The sequence below is a fragment of the Dermacentor andersoni genome, chromosome 9 (genome assembly GCF_023375885.2).
Source record: "Dermacentor andersoni chromosome 9, qqDerAnde1_hic_scaffold, whole genome shotgun sequence".
Classification (NCBI taxonomy): domain Eukaryota; kingdom Metazoa; phylum Arthropoda; class Arachnida; order Ixodida; family Ixodidae; genus Dermacentor; species Dermacentor andersoni.
This window is the reverse complement of record NC_092822.1, coordinates 131698422-131719444: the sequence shown is the minus strand read 5'-3', so window position 1 is coordinate 131719444 and position 21023 is coordinate 131698422. Positions and strand designations below refer to the sequence as shown.

Sequence of the window (21023 nt, the reverse complement as noted above, 5' to 3'; positions counted from 1 at the left end):
AAGCGTCGGCGAATCCGGTCGTAGGTGCGGGAGACGCCAAGGTGACATGCCGTTGGTAAATCGTGAAGTTCTTGGAGAACAGCTGACCGGAGGTGTTTAGGAATGATGTGGAGTAGGGCAGGACCATCGGGGTGTACATTCTGGCAGTATAATACACCATCCCGAAGAAGAAATAGGTGAAGGGACGAATCAGAAGGCGAATATTCTAAGCCATCAATGATGGCGCGCAAAGTGGCATCACGGCGTGGCTTGTCGGCAACGTGTAGCAGCTGAGAAACGAAGAAAACGCAAGCGTCCGTGTCGGGGTCGGCGGCTGGCTCGTCCACTGGATAGCGTGATAAAGTCGTCGTCTTGATGTAATCTGCGCGACTTGTACACTACTGCATAGGAATATTCTTGCAGCTAACCGCAGAGCCCAGTGACCAAGCCGGCCGGTAGGATCCTTGATTGAGGAAAGCCAGCAGAGCGCGTGGAGGTCCGGGATTACAGAGAAGTGCCATACAAGTACGGGCGGAATTTGGAAACCGCCCAGACGAGAGCCAGGCATTCACGATCTGTAATCGAATAGTTGCGCTCCGCCGGTGTGACGAGGCGGCTAGCGTATGCGATAACACAATCTTGACCCTGTTGGCGCTGATCTAAGACGGCTCCGATGAATCTGTGTACAAGCGTTTTACAATGGAAAACAGAGGGATCGCGAAGTGCGAGGTAAAATAAAGAGCTTAGTGGTTATGCTGCATATATATGTACATGGCATTTCACACAGATTGAAAATGGTTGCGGCAAGAAACGACGTCAGACTGGTTTGTTCTGCGCCTTGTAAACTTGCAAAACTTTCCATGACGGTCTCGTAGCACAGTTCGCGAAAGAGTAGGTGCAATACCAAGCATGTTGCGAAGCACCGCACGTGCGACACATGTGTAGTGCACAGTATTCCTTTGAAATGTGGTAGAGATTACATAGGACAAGCCGGTCGCTATCTGAATGATCGGATGCGTCATCATCATCATCATCATCAGCCTGATTACGCCCACTGCAGGGCAAAGGCCTCTCCCATACTTCTCCAACTACCCCGGTCATGTACTAATTGTGGCCATGTTGACCCTCCAAACTTCCTAATCTCATCTGCCCACCTAACTTTCTGTCGCCCCCTGCTACGCTTCCCTTCCCTCGGAATCCAGTCCGTAACCCTTAATGACCATCGGTTATCTTCCCTCCTCATTACATGTCCTGCCCATGCCCATTTCTTTTTCTTGATTTCAACTAAGATGTCATTAACGCGCGTTTGTTCCCTCACCCAATGTGCTCTTTTCTTATCCTTTAACGTTACACCTATAATTTTTCTTTCCATAGCTCGTTGCGTCGTCCTCAATTTAAGTAGAACCCTTTTCGTAAGCCTCCAGGTTTCTGCCCCGTACGTGAGCACTGGTAAGACACAGCTGTTATACACTTTTTTCTTGAGGGATAATGGCAACGTGCTGTTCATGATCTGCGAATGCCTGCCAAACGCACCCCAGCCCATTCTTATTCTTCTGATTATTTCACTCTCATGATCTGGATCAGCAGTCACTACCTGTCCTAAGTAGATGTATTCTCTTACCACTTCCAGTGCCTCGCTACCTATCGTAAACTGCTGTTCCCTTCCGAGACTGTTAAACATTACTTTAGTTTTCTGCAGATTCATTTTTAGTCCCACCCTTCTGCTCTGCCTCTCCAGATCAGTGAGCATGCATTGCAGTTGGTCCCCTGAGTTACTAAGCAAGGCAATATCATCAGCGAAGCGCAAGTTACTAAGGTATTCTCCATTTACTCTTATCCCCAATTCTTCCCAATCCAGGTCTCTGAATACCTCCTGTAAACACGCTGTGAATAGCATTGGAGAGATCGTATGTCCCTGCCTGACGCCTTTCTTTATTGGGATTTTGTTGTTTTCTTTATGGAGGAGTACAGTGGCTGTGGAGCCGCTATAGATATCTTTCAGTATTTTTACATACGGCTCGTCTACACCCTGATTCCGCAATGCCTCCATGACTGCTGAGGTTTCGACTGAATCAAACGCTTTCTCGTAATCAATGAAAGCTATATATAATGGTTGGTTATATTCCGCACATTTCTCTATCACCTGATTGATAGTGTGAATATGATCTATTGTTGAGTAGCCTTTACGGAATCCTGCCTGGTCCTTTGGTTGGCGGAAGTCTAAGGTGTTCCGGATTCTATTTGCAATTACCTTAGTAAATACTTTGTAGGCAACGGACAGTAAGCTGATCGGTCTATAATTTTTCAAGTCTTTGGCGTCGCCTTTCTTATGGATTAGGATTATGTTAGCGTTCTTCCAAGATTCCGGTACGGTCGAGGTCTTGAGGCATTGCGTATAGAGGCTGGCCAGTTTTTCTAGAACAATCTGCCCACCATCCTTCAGCAAATCTGCTGTTACCTGATCCTCCCCAGCTGCCTTCCCCCTTTGCATAGCTCCCAATGCTTTCTTTACTTCTTCCGGCGTTACTTCTGCGATATCGAATTCCTCTAGATTATTCTCTCTTCCATTATCTTCGTGGGTGCCACTCGTACTGTATAAATCTCTATAGAACTCCTCAGCCACTTGAACTATCTCATCCATATTAGTAATGATATTGCCGGCTTTGTCTCTTAGCGCATACATCTGATTCTTGCCAATTCCTAGTTTCTTCTTCACTGCTTTTAGGCTTCCTCCGTTCCTGAGAGCTTGTTCAATTCTATCCATGTTATACTTCCTTATGTCAGCTGTCTTACGCTTGTTGATTAACTTCGAAAGTTCTGCCAGTTCTATTCTAGCTGTAGGGTTAGAGGCTTTCATACATTGGCGTTTCTTGATCAGATCTTTCGTCTCCTGCGATAGCTTACTGGTATCCTGTCTAACGGAGTTACCACCGACTTCTATTGCACACTCCTTAATGATGCCCACAAGATTGTCGTTCATTGCTTCAACACTAAGATCCTCTTCGTGACTTATAGCCGAATACCTGTTTTGTAGCTTGATCTGGAATTCCTCTATTTTCCCTCTTAGCGCTAACTCATTGATCGGCTTCTTATGTACCAGTTTCCTCCGTTCCCTCCTCAGGTCTAGGCTAATTCGAGTTCTTACCATCCTGTGGTCACTGCAGCGCACCTTGCCGAGCACGTCCACATCTTGTATGATGCCAGGGTTAGCGCAGAGTATGAAATCTATTTCATTTCTAGTCTCGCCGTTCGGGCTCCTCCATGTCCACTTTCGGTTATTCCGCTTGCGGAAGAAGGTGTTCATTATCCTCATATTATTCTGTTCTGCAAACTCTACTAATACCTCCCCCCTGGTATTCCTAGTGCCTATGCCATATTCCCCCACTGCCTTGTCTCCAGCATGCTTCTTGCCTACCTTGGCATTGAAATCGCCCATCAGTACAGTGTATTTTGATTTCACTCTACCCATCGCCGATTCCACGTCTTCGTAGAAGCTTTCGACTTCCTGGTCATCATGACTGGATGTAGGGGCGTAGACCTGTACAACCTTCATTTTGTACCTCTTATTAAGTTTCACAACAAGACATGCCAATGCCACCCTCTCGTTAATGCTATAGAATTCATGTATGTTACCAGCTATATTCTTATTAATCAGGAATCCGACTCCTAGTTCTCGTCTCTCCGCTAAGCCACGGTAGCACAGGACGTGCCCGCTCCTTAACACTGTATATGCTTCTTTTGGCCTCCTAACTTCACTGAGCCCTATTATATCCCATTTACTGCCCTCTAATTCTTCCAATAGCACTGCTAGACTCGCCTCACTAGATAATGTTCTTGCGTTAAACGTTGCCAGGTTCATATTCCAATGGCGGCCTGTCCGGAGCCAGGGATTCTTAGCACCCTCTGCAGCGTCGCAGGTCTGACCGCCGCCGTGGTCAGTTGCTTCGCAGCTGCTGGGGACTGAGGGCCGGGGTTTGATTGTTGTGTTCATATAGGAGGTTGTGGCCAAGTACTGCACCAGGGTGGCCAATCCTGCTCTGGTGAGGGAGTGTGTTACCGGTTCTGGTCACCGGCATCAGGCCACACTCCAGGCCTGTTTATGCAATTTTATCAACACGCGGATTTTTTTTTTTTAATCCGGTGGAAAATTGCGCGGCACCGGGATTCGAACCACGGACCTCTTGCACGCGAGGCGGGTGTTCTACCTCTACGCCACCGCTGCACGTATGCACGGATGCGTGAGCATGCGAATCTAATACCCATAGTCACAGGAGGTAATCTTCCGCTAGAGGGTAAGGAGTGCGGTTGTAATCCCATCTTCAGTGACATTTTAATCTTGGGAAAGGCTAAGACTAAGCAGGAAAGAGAGTTGATTGAAGCCTATCGCATCTATAAACTTGGCCCCGAGAAGTGTGTAAGCGCGCCATCTGTGTTCCTTACCAAGAAAGAGCTTTTATTTCTTGATAAGTGTAGACGTCAGATAAGGTGTTGACCATGTTTTTGTTATGTTGTGCCTTGCGCATGTTCAGTACGGAATTGGGGAACGTCGTTTTCATGAACGAAGTTCAGTGGTTAGTCCAGCCACCTTCCTGTCGCTTTGTCTATGTCTGCTTCTCGATTTTTCTACTTTCAAATTTGCGGGCATTCTCCTAGTATAACCATGTACCAACTAGCCCAACAAGCGACTCTAACGAGTAGAAGAAGTTCGAGGCAAAGGGAACCGGTAGAACAGTCGATCAAAGCTGAATGCGCCGTAAGAAAGTCGAGTTAGAGGATTAGGTCACGGGTAAAATTGGTCAGCACTGCAAAAAGAACAGGAACGTGGCTGTCGGCGATACTTATACGGGAAGTACACATTCCAGTGACGTCAACAGTGGTGCCATCGGCCACGCAGACGGCTCGAGTAGTAGGAGGCATGATAACCTTCCTCAGTCGAAGACGGAGTTTACAACTCATTATGGACACCTGGGCTGCAGTATCTATTAACGCCGTCAAAGGGACACCGTCGATGTGAACATCAATTAAGTTCTGGTTCGCTGGGAGCGTCAATGGAGGATTTCGACACGACGAACATAATGCAGCGATATGATCGCTTTGGCGCAAACAAGGAAGGACGGAAGGGAACAAGGGGAGCGCCCTTCAATCCGTCCTTGTTCGCGCCAAAGCGATCATATTTATGGCCTACTCATCAACTCTTAAAAAAAGTTTCCACCTTTTGGGATTTACCTTGTTTCACAATTAATCATCATCTATCTTGCCCGCACTTTCTTTGATGCTGCGCGCCCGTTATTTCTAGGTCACCAACGGCATGCGCGTTATTATATAGCGTGACAGAGTATTCTCGACAGGAAAGTATATCGAGCGCAGAGTTTTCAGGAAAGGAAACTCAGGCAAGGCAGATGACCATTATCGTTATGGAACAATTAAGCCCCAAAGAGTGCAAACTTTTTTAGAAGTGTACCCCGACCCGTACACGACTGAACAGAATAAATGACACAAATTTACCTCAACAACGTTGTTGACCGAATCACGGCATCTCCACCGTACGGACGATGCGGAAGCATTCCAAACTGTTCCATCGACAAAGCTTGTAGCCTCCAAGGGGAACAATTTCTGTTTTAATAACTGCGTATATATCAAAAGGGATGGGTGGTCGTATGCATCTGCAGCCGTTCAGCGCCTCTTCCGCTGTCTGCTGCGGTCGTGGTCCGGCGAAATTCGAAACAGCAACTCAGCCAGCGTCGGCATTTCTACCCGTAGTGAGGTTTCCCATGGCCGCGCTTTGTAACGCTGGAATGTGGGCTGCATACTTCAAATAAACAGTTTTTTCTTGCCCCCAGACCTCGGCTGTCTCAAGCATAGTTCTGAAATCCGCAAACTTACTGGTTATTCGCCGCCGTGCGATTTTGTTTCAACATAAATGTCTCTGCAGATCCTTGCCCAGCTTTGGAAACCATCAGATCTGCTAATCACTTTCAGTTTCGCTTTCATGGTCATGATCCTGTATTCGGTCACGTGCGGTTACGTCATCGCTAAACTAGCGTCCGCGGCGATGCATTGGAGTGACCAGTGCCTGTCTGCCAGGGATTCTAGGGACTCCACTTGATATCGCGGCCAACCGAAGCTAGCTAGTTGTGCAGCACGTTGGTGAAAGCGTGCTGAAAGCGTGCTGAAAGCGATTCTGCGAAAGGCCTAGTTTTGGCAATAAGTCGGCCGTGCTCGTGGCCTCAGCCGCTTTCTGCATGTTTTGAGGAATGGTCCTTGCAGAAAACGAAGGCATTTAAAGACTCGTCGCGTCGCCGTCGGACCCGGTAAGTGCGGACCTGCATACGCCATAATTGGTTGGAGCACGTGCGCGACACCCAACGCGCCTCTGAGCGCGTCTTTATGGTGGCGAAGACAAAGGCTCGACTCAGGTGTGCGTACAGCCACCTAACATAAACATTGCCCTAGATAAAAGTAGGTAGTTGGGAAGACATTTCGCTCGTCATTGTCTGAAGGACAATGCCAGATCAGCTTCTCGCTGTAGTCGGTCAGTTAAAAGCGCCCTTTCGCAACGGTTGCCGTGTGCGTGCCTGCGTGAGTGCACGTCTTTCGCGGAAGCAATTCGGCGCGTTCGATCGGTGTGCGCACGAATGTATACTGGGCACGTTCGTCACATTGTCTAGTTTTGCGTTTTTGTATGCAGCTGTATAGAGACTACGTGACCGCCATTCAGGACGTGTTTACATGCTTATTTCTTTGTTGTCTGTGGAGTTGTATAGAGAAAACGAGGATACAAGAAACGACAAAAGCAGGCGCCACGAGCGCTTAATTAATTAGCGTCTGTTCTTGGCGTTTCTTGCGTCTGTGCTGCCGCCTTAATCTGTCCAACCACCATCAAACCTCGCTCAGCAGATTTGAGCATACGTTCATCTCGAAAATACGGCGGACGTCAGGATGGAATATATTTTCATGCATGCTGTGGTAGTTAGTGTACGTTGAAGTATAGTCGTTTTCTTGTGTGATGATTTAAGTCGACAGACAATCATTCGTCGTCATGTGTCTAGCTAAGACAGTAAAATTTTGCAAAGATGTATTTTTTTTACTCCGAATAAATTAATCATGCTTTTGTGTTGCATCAGACACCGCAATATAACGACCTTGGTACGAATCGTTTGGGTACAGCAACAATTGAGACAACCTCAGTAGAGATCAAAGTACAGTAGAGTTCAAAGCACCTATCTACTTTACAAAGAAGAAACACATCGTTTGTTTAGATTTATTTTGTGGGATCATCTGACATTTAAATATGGGCAAACTATTTAGGCCTATTTGTGCACATTTTTATCATTTGAATGCCAGTTATTGGTGTGGCTACAAGGTGATCTTGTAGTAGACTTTGTCACGACTGAAAATATCCTAGTTTGCATTTTTTATTTTACTCAAGTAGAATGATGGGTCACTTTAACTGAAGGGCTCGTGACACCCACCTTGGTGAGCTGCAGTTCTTTCCATAGGTCCACGTAATTGTTTCAAATATATGCTTGTTGGAAATTGAGCCCATTATCCACATTCGTTTCACTGACCCCCGAGTTGCATGCTGGACTGCTGCGTTAGCACGCTTTTACTTGTGGCATCGGTTTGTTTGGTGTGAATGCAGTGTGCAGTGGTGCAAGAACTGTGGCTGTTGGCTGGCGCAGAGCACAAGGTTCGATTGCCAGCCGTGGTGGCCACCATCTGGTGGTGTACACTCGCCATGGAAGAACCCCAGGTGGTCAAAATTAATCCAGAGCCCTTTGCCACAGCATATCCTGTGACCCACTGTCCACTCTTAGTTTTTTCAAAGAGCACTGGAGGCAGTTACGCTGAAGCGAAACATTTGTGCTTGATGGCGTCACTTTCACCAGAGCTTTCCATAATGGTTCCACAAGGGAGAGTTGGTGTTGTGAAAACAGTCCGCTGCATTTGTGATCAGTTGTAGCCAACTGCTTGCCCATAAAAGAGCATTGATTTCACCCACTCGATATTAACCACAGACAGAAGCAGCATGGCATACTTTGTTGTTGACCCCTGCAGAATGGTGGCGCAGTTTTGGTCTGGCTGTAGCAGTTGGATGACATGCGAGACTGCCAGTCAGGCGCTGTATTAGAGAAGCCCACGACAACAAATTTTGCCGTTGACAGTACCCCGTCTCATGCCCTGCACGACAGAGGCCTCTTTCCTCCAATTGGGGTCATGTGGCTCCATCGTATATGCCTGCAAGATGTCAAAATAATCTGTTCCCAATGCAGAGTTGTACTCTGGTTAGCCTGCCTTCCTTTCACCCAGCACCTTGTGTCTGTGCCTGCCTCCTCGCCGCAGGGCCTCTGCAGCCGTGTTTCCCCGAAACCCGTTCTGCTCATCTGCTCTGTGCACGACTCTCGGATTGCAGCTGGGACTCCGCTGCTCTGCCGGTCTGCTCTCGACCACACTTCCTTCTCAACCTGCCAGTTTTCTGTTTCACCACGCTTCTTCTCAATTAGCTTCCTCTCTTATGCTCCAATTAAGTTCAATCTCTGTAGGTTACCACTGCTAAAGGGCAACCCACTGTACTTTTCGAGCTTAAAGGGACACTAAAGTGAAAAATGATTGCTTCTGCATCAGTAAATTACTGTTCTACAGCACCAAAAACACCACTCTTACAACGATAAGACGTTTCGTAAGCCAGAAAAAGCGCAAGAACGAAATACGGGTGGCGACGCCTACTTAAGTTCCCGCACCTGGGGGCTGTGACGTCTTGGATTTTGGTGGCATCTTCTAGAGCCTACTAAATATATATAGCCGTACAGATTCACAACATTGTGTTCTAAAGGAACCACATATTAAACATGGCAAGTTTCGGGAACCTTTATTCAGCCAACGCGACCCAAATGCGAGAACATACTTTGGAATCCCTGACGTCACGCTGACGCACCGGTGCTGGGGTTTCGGCGTGAAATTCAAATACTGATACTTGGACCTTCATTTTCTCATCTAAAAATCGAACTATTTTTATGAAATGACTCCCGGCAGGGTTCTCAAACAATGCTTCATTAGTCTAAACTGATTTATTGTTTCACTTTAGTGTCCCTTTAATGTCATTCACAACCTGCGAGTGCTATCTGTGCCATGTCACTTCACCTTCAGTTACCATTTATCACCGCAGTGCGAGTTGCCATTTTGTATTCTTTCACAGGGGCCCTCATTATGCCACCTTGAACCTGCTGACGGACGATGGCAGATGGTGGAGAGTGACATGCTACCAAAGTCGGCTCATTCAAGCTTGTAGGCAGTTTTAGCTGCAAAGGAAAAGCGTGCTTTTGAACCATACTTGCAGTTGTAGTCATTTGTTGTGTGGCTGCCCTCTCCTATTAACACATGCAGGTCTCGGCACCATCAACTGGAGCAGTCTCGAATGAGGGACAAGGTGCACCGGATGAATGGTCATTTAACACCACAGTGCAAGTTCCTGTTTTGTATTTTTTTGCAAGAGGTCCTCGTTATGCCACTGTGAACCTGCTGATGGGGGCCGATAGTAGAGCGTGATATGCTACCAAAGTCGGCTCGTTCCTTGTTTTGAGCTGCAAGGAAAGAGCATACTTTTGAGTCGTACTTACAGTCTCTTGTTGTGCGGCCACCCTCCCTTCTATTAACGCGTGCAGGTCTCGGCACCGTCAACCAGAGCAGTCTCCTCGAATGAGGAATACAGTGTGCAGGATCAGTGGCGTAGCCATAAATTCATTTCGGGTGGGGGTGTTCTCCACCGACAACTACCACTCCTTCACCCCTCTCTCTTAGACAAAGGACAAACTCCGAACACTTCCCGGACAACAATGCTTTTACAACAAGGAATGTTTTTGCATTGCCGAAACAACACTTTCCTTAACTTCTGACAAAAGATTTTCATTTCTAAGGTGTGCGGCCACTTTGCATGAAGTTATTTACCTTATTTACCAAATACCTTATGGTGTTTTTTAAAATATTAAAAAAAGGTAATAAAATTTTATTTATGAATTGATGCACCTATGTAATGTGTGTCAATAACCTAGCTGGTACACGACTTCATAAAGCAAACCACTAAAAGCGGGGCCGGAGAAAAAACAGCCTCCTATAGTGTCTTCTTGTTTGCAGGCCAAACTTGTTGCAGCCCAGGTAACAGTGGAGATCACCGTTGTTTTCCAGCCAGATCTGGTGAGTGGTATGGCCACGGCTACGTATGGAAGAGGGCGAGCACTATTTGCAAGTCGCCTAACACTCAATCGCACTTTCGGCGTTGTGGGCGTGCTATACAATTTTAGGTATAGAAGTGCAGGAACGAAACTTTGTGCTAGAACTTCAGTAGTATCATGTGATGCAAGTTTCACTCACTCTCTCTGACCTGCTGTCCGACCTGTTTGAACAGATGTTTGGAAGTAACTTGCGATCGTGGTATTGTAGTCATCACGCAACACATATTGTGATTTAATCACATTCGGTAACTGATGGGGCAGACAGTCCGAAACAGGGCTGCTTCCTGTTTAGAAGCCTTTGTGAAGTTTACGGCATCTGTAGTTCGCAGTAAAGTAAGGGCCAGTAGCTGCAAAAGATTTGAAAGTGTCGTGTCTCCTGACACCTGTCTATTCTGAAATTTGCAGAGACACGTTTAGTTGGGATGGGCTCTCCGCAGCAAGCAGCACACTTTACGATGGGCTAGGTGAGCCTGAGCTGGGCAACTGGCCACGGCCGTCTCGTGCTGAGCTATCGGGCAGTGACACGATGCTCTCCCTATGCCCATAAATATCCACCTACTTCGTTCTTGATGGCTTTTAATGTGTGTCTGCCCTACCTCTCCTTGTATTCATCACTGCACTCCCCTTCATAAAGTTCTTTTTAGTTTGTCACTGTCGCACTCTTCAACATTCACCGGGTTAAACAGCGCGACGGACTCTAACAGTCCTATATTTCTATTTCTACGTAGACTTCGAGGCCATTCACCTGCCTGCCCTCACACCTGTTGTGGCGGTTTCTTAGCTTCCCTGGCCCATCATCCCTGTCCTTGATATACGAGTATTTTGCCATGTGCAAATCAGCATTACGTCTTTTGCACTGTTTTCATTCTTAACAGCGTATACAAAATTGCCTAACAGCAACCTCTTCTCAAGTTTATTTACCTGATGAAAGTCGTAGATAAGGGAAAGAAGAAAGAAAAGTGCATGCTTATTACGCATTTCCTAGGCAGGCAAGTCGCAATATTTTCGGAATGCTCCCGTGCAGCACGGTCAACGATTTGGTAAAGTACCAGAAATGAGAAGCTCTTTGACGACACAAAGGCCTGGTGGGGAGCAACAATGCCTCCAAGTGTCGTGCTCATGCCATCTTCATCTGTGTGTGGAATCTTTAGCGGTGATCTCCCCTCAGCAGTCATAGTTAACACAATCTGGAATGAGGTAGAGGTAGAGTGGGGCTGCAATGTTCTGTGCATGCGAGAGGGGATTGCCCCCATGGATTGCCCTCCCTTCGGACCACCACTTGCCCTTGTCATGCTTTCGCATTCAAGCATTCCCTTTCGTCCTTGTCTCTGTTTCGGAGCCCAGCTCCTGAAACTTTGTTCCATGGGAAAGGGGGGAATGGGAAGCAGGTTCCGACTTCTGTCCCCGGGCTATGCCAATACGCATGATGTAGTCTGGGGCTGTAGCATTGTACACAGTGAATTGAGTGAAAAAAGGCAAAGAACACACATATGCAGAACAAGGCACATATTGAACGATCAAAGAGTACCCATGCCAACAAACAAGGTTCACGAATTGCTCACAGCATACAAACATGTATTAAGAAGAAGTAAAAGTGAAAAGAATGCAGCATTGCTGAGGCCAAGTTCTGAAGTGAACATTGATCGTTCTGGAGTTGTGGAATGAAATTAAGCAGTTCAAATTTGCCGGATTGCTCTGTTGCAAACTTTTTCTTTACTTTTTCTTTTCTCTTTTTTTTTGCGCTGAATTGGGATCAAAACAAGAAACTTTCCAGTTGGCTTAGCCTTTACAGTGAACGTCATAATTTAAGGGACCACGGCTTCTAAGAAACTGCTGCACATCTCCACAGCCTGGTATTTGCAGCCTGCACTGTAGCCATGCGAATGACAATCTTGCTGGCTACAGTTGCAGACTGTTAGGCAGTTTCGAATTTTCCTAGATCCCGCAGTCTGCAAAAGCTCTTGTTGAGGATAGTTTGTGCATGGCCGAGCAGAATGAAAAGGGCGCATACTGAATGGGCAAGGGCCTGTCTCTTCTTTTTTTCAATGTGCCCTACCGCCATAGTTGTGTGCACTGCACTTCATGAACCCTTCTTCAACAAATGCGTGCAAGAAGGAATTGCTTGGGAAACTCCGTCACTCCTCTGTATATTTGACTAAGCTCCGAGACCACCTGCTTAAAAAAATTTTCTTGTGCGTCATTGTGGAATGTCTTTGAAATGCACCAATTGCATAAGCATTAATTTCTTGAATTCAACATGGAGTGTTGAGTGGAGGAATGTTCTGGAAGCGTTTATGTGCACAAAATTAACATAAAAGAATAATATAAGTCTAGCATTGATTCAGCATTTAACCTTAGTGTCCATCTAAGTGAACATAAAAAGGGTTAGAGAAGGTTGAACGGCTAAATCGTTTTTAAATTTTTGTGGCGTACGTTCAAACGTTCAACAAAATAGGGTATAGGGAACTGGTGGATATAACGTATTAGTATTCTTCAAATTTCGTCACGAACAATAATTGCAAATCAAATTTTAGTGAATGAAAATTTTCTGAAAATGGGTACAAGGAAAAGTCGCTGCCAGTCCACTCCTGTGCAGTGCACCGAAGCTGCAGACAGGCTCTGCCCACAGTGTAGGGCAATTTGTGCAACACCGATCCCTGGGCGTAGTGTCGTGCGCCAGCAGCTTTTCAAAGTGATGTACGACACAAATACTACATGTTTCAATGCAGTTTACAAAACCTTCATTTGTTACTTTAAAATGACTGCTATAACTACTTTGTGGTCACTATGATACACACTGGCGTTTTCTGTTCTTATTTGAGAAATGTTTGTGGCCAAACTTGATGCATGACCCATTGGTTGACTCGGATCGTTGAAGTAACCGAGGCCATGGTCTTCCAACAAGCTGGTGAATAATATTGATTCAGCTTTTTTCCCGGTTTTGAGAGTCTCGGTCTGCGACTACCGCTGGCAAAGGATTGGCGGCAACGTACGTTGATCAACGCGGAAGTGCGTGCACCTCGTCGTCGGTGTTATTTATTCATGTCTGTCTGGTATTGAGACAAAACTGTACACGTGCTTTGCGCCTCCTCTGCCTTACAGGGCTCCTGGCCGGGCTATGCTGTTGGGATTATTGGCCCACCCGGGTTTTCTGTCGACGCAATGGATGGGGAGAGACCCCGGGATCCTAGTCATAAACAGCTTCGCTGTAAAATGTTTAGTTCAAAACAAAGATTTATAACTATGCTGTGGCAATTAGCTGGCCAAGATCTGGCAGTGCTCGGTGATCCAAGTAGCTTGCATCAGTTCAAAACCTCCTGTTGATTTTTGGTGCAGCTGAAAGGGGATATAATTGAAGCTGAAGGCTTAACTTGCACGCTTTCTTATAGGGGCTGTCATTGATGCAGAGTACTGCAGAATTTTCAGCCTTGCCTTACCCCCCCCCCCTCGTGTAACGTACTGAGAGGCCAAGCTCAATGTGTGTCTCTGCGAAAGTATACAGATGTTGCCATTGTGACACCTAGCTCTTTTTATTTCGGACACACTATTTTGTCTCACTGTCTGTCGTGTCAGTGGACACCTGGTATAGCGCACGTCTGCTTTTGGTTTTCACTGACATGTATATACGAAGGGTGTCCACTGGATTCCGGTTAATTTTAATGAGATGCAAGCACAGGAACAATATTGTCTGCACAGTGCAGATGTGGATAGGCGTCCTCTAGGAATTTGTCATAGCACAGCATTGACGCTGGTGTCACGCCACCTGAAACCAGGGTGCCACCAGAACTGCAGCATTGCCAACAAAAGTAGCCCTGCTATGAACCACACAGCAGGGAGCTCCTTATGTCCAGAAGCTGAGAGGAAATTGTGAAGCATTGCAAATTTTAAGTGACTGCTTGCTTTTCATCCGTTTGCTCCCACGAGTGACGGCCAGCAGGTGTGGTCTTCGTCAAGCGCGTTGCTTGTGTCATCAAATGACTTCACTGTGGGCCAGACTGTGTGGTCCATAAACATGGCACAACTGCCTCTGCTGAAATCAGCTGCTTAACACGCAACACCTCTGACTCTGCAGGCTTTGCATTCAGTGGCGGCCATGTCCCATTTTGTAACGTGCACTGAAAACCTCTTGCACGAATTTGTACCTGTGTGAGCGTGGGCTGACCAGATAACTAGCACCATCACGTGGCTATCTCGAAAACTGGAACAGTTCCTGCGTCTTGTCAGTGACACTGTAGCTCGGGCAGAGGCCTTGTTTTAGTCCCTGGTAGTGAGCGGCTACGATGGGCAGTAGTGACAGAGAAGAACTATAGGAACCGAGGGGCGAGATTTACTACTATATGAACCGGGATATAGGTTGACCTCTTGCCTTGAAGTGAAAAATAAAATCATTGAAATGCGTTTATTTTCGCAATGGCTTTGCAGTGAATTGACTGCACTGTCCCGAGTAGCGAGCACACAAAGTGCTCACTCGCGACGCCCACGAAAAGACATTTCACGCTGGTGCAGTTTTTCTTTTTGGGTTCGCCAATATTGCACGCCTTCTTCAGAAACTCCAAACTGGCGCTGAGCGGCCATGTCGGCAAGGTCTCCACGACTATCTTGAGCCCTGCCGAGCACTGTCCCCGCGTGCCGCTACTCGTTGCTCACCAGACAAAAAGCAAACAAGCGGAGCGTGAAAGGTGGGGACAAAGTAGGAGCACAAACATGGCACTGACTTGGTCTGATCCAACACCAGGAAGGACATATCGCTTGCCATCTGTTAAGAGTTCACAAGGTACGTGCGCTGTGTTTGTGGCATTTCGGTTGATGGAAAACTATCAAAGGACATCGAATCATGAGCCATCAAATGTTCTAATGTAGCCCGCTTCTATGATTTTGCACACGAGCTGTGCCTGGCCAGGACTTCACAACTCAAAACAAGGGCGTGGAGCCGCTTTCGTGATGCATTGTGCACATTATTGCTGTGCTCTCATAGACGAACATTGAGGCAGCTGCCGGTTTGTCTTAAATATGTCTTCACGCAGGAACGTGGTATTAAGTATATTACGGCTGCAACACGGGACACAAAGTGCGTTTTGTGTTTCACAGAACATCCACCACAGCTGGCTGCAATAGCATTCACAAGTTTGCAAAGCCTGGGTAGTGTTTCTGGAGAGGAAAAAAAGTGCTAGCCAATCCTTTTCAGCCGGTGTTGTGTAGATACGGGAGCACAGCAAGCCAGTCATTTTGAACAGACCAGGCTTGGTCACCACCACACTTGATCTACTTCGGAAGCTTTTCCGATACAGCAACTACTAATGCGTTTGGCTAATCTGTGCTTAATAGCAATCGACCTGAGCTCCGAAACTTGGTTGCATAAAATGCGAGTATGACCTTCCAAGAGTGCTGACAAGGCTCACATTTATAATGGTCCTTTTCACAAATTGAGTGTACCAATTGGAAGGGGCTTTTCACTTTGCTTGAAGTGCTAGCACAAATCTCTGCTCGAAAGGCACAGCTCCAAAAAAATGTTAAGGAATTGGTAGAAAGTTTGTGCGTGAAACGAGTTTGAGCTGGTTGTTTCTAAACACGCTTGAGGAACACGTGCAACTGTTAGAATTCATGCACAAGCTTTCTGCCAGTCATGCTGACACCAAGTGAGATAACCTTCCTAAACCAGTTTAAACGTTGTACGGGTGCGTTGTGAACTGTTAACACGTGGCAAGTGATACGTCCAGCCGGGTGTGGGTTAAGATGTGTTGCTTGCCTCTGTTTCCTTTTTGCTCGTGTGTCTAGTATGCATCATCAATAAGCTTGTTGGAAATCGATGCCATGTGTGTCGTTGTCTTGTCCCTGTCTTTTGCACTGCGCTTGTGTTGCGATGAATTAATTACACGCCGAAGACTCTACCTTTGCCAAAACAAACAAATCACGCTGGAGGTTGGTCAGAAGAGCGCACAGAAAAAAAGCCAGCAATTACATTTGCATAGGGATGCAGCTTGAGCTATGCTTCTGCTATCATGCACGCTGTATGTCTCCAGACAACTACTCATATACACTGCTATATAGGACGAAGGGTCATTTCAGCCTGCTTTTATTTTTCTTTGAAATTTCGTGCCTCATATTCCAGTTTATTGAGTACATAAAACTAGGGGTGTGCAAATGCAGAGTAGTAGATTTTGAATTGAATGTTGAATCAAATCAAGAAAGAAAAGCTGAATATTGAATATCTGAAAATTTCATGCAGGAAACGCAGTGCTGCCCATGCTTGGGCGGCTGATCACATTGCTTGACGGCAATCTCGCCAGCCGTCAGTAACTTGGGGACCCATGAATTGAGATGTACAGTGCGCTCCAATCTTATTCATCTAAATGCCGAACTAGTATGCCTGCACTGATAACTCTGTATACGAAGGTCTGGAAAAAATTTTTTTGTCGATGGAACGGCTGTCTGGTAGCATTAAGTGCTTTTTTCCTCCGAAGCTGAGGAAATAGCCAAGTTGTCCTAAACACCAATGTGGTTTTCGGTTTAACAATGGGCCATACTGTGCTTAATGGCAATCTTCTATTGATTAGAAAGTGTTGCTGTACAGTTTTCTTTTGAAGAACCGGAGGGCTTTTCCATCTTTCTGGCAGGAGGCTTTTGTGGTTCATCGTCGGCTCGTTCAGGCCAATTTGCGCTCCAGACAAAAGCGGGGAATGTGTTGCGTCACTCTGCACCGCTACGTGTGGTCATCGGTGCCAGTGGTAGAGATGTCGCAAATTGGAAGGCCCGTGGCAAGTTTGCGCGTGCTGTGCGCCACCCCCGTTTCATCTGCCATCCGTGTAAGTGCGCATCTACAGTGGGGGTTCAGTGTGTTGTGACATGATACTTGTGAGCCCGCCATGTCAATCCAAAGCTAGCCTTGCGACCAGCTGCTTGAAGCTAGGGAAAAGAGGCCACTGTGTGCCTGCGAATGGCGTTCAGAACTAGCTGCAACCACATGTTATTTTGCAGCCGTGAGCATGCAATAGTTCGCTTGCTTTCGTTAGCGAAGCAATTTGTCAGCTTTCTGAGGGTCACGCAACCACTGGGAATACGACCGAGATTCGGAAACCGTCACTTTAGTCACGGACACCTGATGGCATCAGGCCCAACAGGCTAGACACTGCAGCCAACGGTGTGACCGTGATGAAAATTTGCCATCGGCCTATGTGAGAACGGGCTGCAAGCTGTCGCGGAAAGCTTGTCCCTAGTATGTTCCCATGGGTGGCTCATCAGTGGTCGGTCACGTGTACAGGTTAGGCTGACGGCTGTTGAAGTGGCGTTCGGGTCTGTGGTTGACCAGCCAGCAACTACTGCAAGCAAGCGTCCCAGGTTCGTCTGGGTGCTCGCATGTCGGTAGAAAGATCGGTACCCGCGCAAATATGCATGTGTGAGCACTGAACTTGCCTGTGTGATTTGATCAGTGTGCCTTCTGGTGGCTAATGGACCTGATCTTTGCACATGCTTCTGTGCTTTTAACATGTGCCTGCTGCTTGTGTTTCAATATTCCAATTGGTCCAGTTTGTCTGGTTGAATCTTCTACCGATAGAAAGTGGGTGCCATGGCAACGCTGGGCATTCCAAGGCACCGACCACGGCGTGGTCGTGTACCGAAAGTAACGATATTAGAAAAATCGAATATTAGATGTTAGATTTGCTAATCAAATTATGCGAACATTCACTATTCAATTTGAAATAGAATACTTGAGTATTCCCATACCCCACTTAAAACAAATAGACAACGAAGCCAGGAAAAGCACTAGAAAAACTATTGTTTTAATTAAATGTGTAGACAAGGTTGTGCTATGACAAATATCAAGGATGGTTCACATTTTGAGAAATAGCGTAGGTGTCATCACTCCCTGTGACAATACGCAGGCATTTTTTTCCCACGTTAGTGCCTCACTTAAATATTATTTGGAACTTTGCTTCTAGTACCTGCTATTTTTATTTAAAGTGGGCTTCCAGTGTGGCTAGACCTGTTCTGTAATTCCATGCGAGCAATATTCTTTACTTTTGTTGCTGTGTTTTGATGCCTTTATTTACTATTGTTTCAGCTAAGCTGCATGATGTATGTGTTTTTTGCACATATTATTAAGCGTTTCTCACATGGCTGTCAAGGTGGCTAGCTTCTGGCTTCTTCTGAGGTGTTGTTGAGGTAGCGTTTCACGCCACTTGTCGATCCAGCGGAAGTTATTAAACTAGACTTGTGTATTACGCCTCTGGAATGCCAAATTATCAATGTTACCATCACTAGAACCCTCGTAATGAAAAAAAAAAAAAAACCTATACTCTGGAACGGCCTGGCGGCAGGTAAGTTTCATTTGGCTTTAGCACAATGAGTATCTTGCGAGGGGAAAGATTGTCATCCACCTGAACGAAGCCACGAAAGAAACCCATGTGGGTTTCCGGACCTTTATGGGTCCCAGACCGGTCCTCAACTGCAAAGCTTTCTTTCTGATGAAGCTGTGTTGGTTTCCTTTGTGGCATCGTGATATATTTGAGTATATGATTGCTTTTCCTTTGGTCAACCTTCCTCCACCTTGTGAGGTTCCGCAAAACTGCTTTGCCAACGAGTGCTTTAATATTGTTCAAGTCGAACACTACTAACCATCATGCCAGAAGGCGATTGACATAGTTACAATGTGAAAATCAATCTAGAAGAGTGCCCTGAATAGCTTGAAGCACGGGGCCAACTCGGCGGCTTGTTACCTGCAGGAAATTGTAGCCATGCAGAAGGAGATTTCAGTGTACAAATAGGAGTTGTTTCCTCTTCCTTGAATTTTGAGTCAAGCATGCTGTGCGATCCCTGGAAAGCTCTGGTCTTAATGTTCTTTTATGACACAAGGGCTGGCGATTGCATAGAAAAATGATTCATGATGATGGCCATGTTCTAGATGTGACTGTAAATTGTTGATAGCTGTGGTGCTGTCCAGAAGGTTGTCCCCACTTGGTTACTGTATTAGAAAAGAGGATGAAAAACTGACAGTACAGGCAGTAGAGCGATCAATGCTGAGGGAATATGACCTGTGGGAAGTGACCTGTTGGTGGGGATGTGCGAGGCACGTAGTCAAACATATTGGCTGGTAATTAACCTCTTTCTGGCTAAGTGAACGTAATGTCATTAAGACACCAATCCAAACTAACCTACTGTTGTATGTTCTTTTAAAGTCCACAACTAAATGAAGCACAGCTTCTTTTGCATGCAGCTGCAACTCGGAGGGAGCGGATGTACAAATAATTGAAATCTATCTTTCAAATTACCACGATTCAGTTGTGAGCGAATGTGTGTACTGTATTTGCTTGCATAATTTTTGTATTACTACATTGGCCATCAAAATTAAAACTTTTCTTTCCTCATAATATTTTCACCCTCAAATTGCAGCCGCGACTATCGTCTGCTTGTTGCAGCCGCTGATGGCACGTTGCAGCCAAGTACGTTGTCACTGTGCGCAACCATAATTCAATACAAACCGCAAGTCGCAAGGTTTCCACGATTTCATGAAGTTTCTGAGTTTCGTGTAAACAGCTAATGCCACAATTGTTTGTGTTACTTTTCCATAGGCTCCTATGGAAGCTACGTGGCTGGCTTCAAGCTGAAGGCTGCTGTTGACATTGGCGATGCGGCTAGCATCACGGTGGAAGAACAGATCAACATGTCTGAGTGAGGCTGCTGCACCGACAATTTTTTGTGTGTCGTGGTTTGGCAAATAGCACGGATCATTACGTTAATGTCTGAACGATGCATGCGATAGCTAGAATAATGTTATGATTGTTAGGGACCAAAATAATATTTAAAAGTATGCAGAAACTCCACTGGAGTTGTCTAAGTATGCGTGAGCATACCACAAAACTTCAATTTTCCCATCCCCAAATGTAGGTTGGTCCACTCCAAAATTTCAAGTTGACCGACCTCCGAAATTTGAGGTTGGTCCATCCCTACTATAATCTTCCCCAGGCATTTTCTATGGAGCCCTAGTATACCTATGGGTATTATCGCTGACTAAATTTTTTTTTTTTGCATTCAGTTGTTCCTTACTGCTGTAAAGCTACCAAACATATCTACTTGTACATTTTAATAATTATTAAATGTTGTTGCAAATTACGCATTTTTGCCCAGATACAAGGCATGACACTTTTTTGTGTGATGGGCTGCAGTAGCAGACGACGGGACCCCCCCCCCCAAGCAGTGCAGCGCTCCTCCTGCCATCCAAGGGAGGAAGCCCCGTTTGGGGTTACACGGTCGGCTCGCTCAGCAGACGGGCGGTGCCGTTCAGATTCTGTTCTTCCGCTGTGGCTAGCAGTACTGGCTGCAAATAGGTGCTTTTGCAATTCCTGCTATTATAGGCTCTCTGCTCTTATAACAAAAGTAAATGTTGCTGGGTAGTAATATTTTGTGTGAGCTTTCGTGGCTGGGCCCGAAAATGGCAATTTAGTCACTTCACTTTTCTTTTGTAGCACCTAGTACCTTCTGTTAAAAAATCTTTCCCACATGTTTCTTGCACCCCCCCCCCCCCCTTCGCCTTTGTGGCTTTGCAGCAATTTTCTGTGAAACAAGTATGAGCTTTATGCGAGTAAACACTGGGATGGCTGTTTGCCGGGTAGCTTTAAGCTGGCCATACTTTTTGAGTGCAAACTCACCTTTGGAAACATGCTTGCTCTGCTAAGAATTTCGTTTATCTGCTGTGCAAAAGAAGGACTCTTTTTGGGGGGGGACCTTGTGGACATGTATTCGTCGCCGCCCCTCTCCCTTCCCCGGCGACCTGTGGTTCTTTATTATAAACATCTCGTTTCAACGGTTCTGATGGTCGAC

General features: G+C 46.2%; 1 protein-coding gene across 1 annotated transcript in view; it reads left to right on the top strand.

Annotated features, from left to right (window-relative positions):
* Positions 1-6196: 6196 nt before the first annotated feature.
* LOC126529690 (uncharacterized) overlaps positions 6197-21023 on the top strand; it is a 69431-nt gene continuing 54604 nt past the window's right edge. Inside the window, exon 1 of the mRNA XM_072284299.1 lies at positions 6197-6290. The gene's annotated coding sequence lies outside the window, so the exon portion shown is untranslated. The remainder of the gene's footprint in view (positions 6291-21023) is intronic.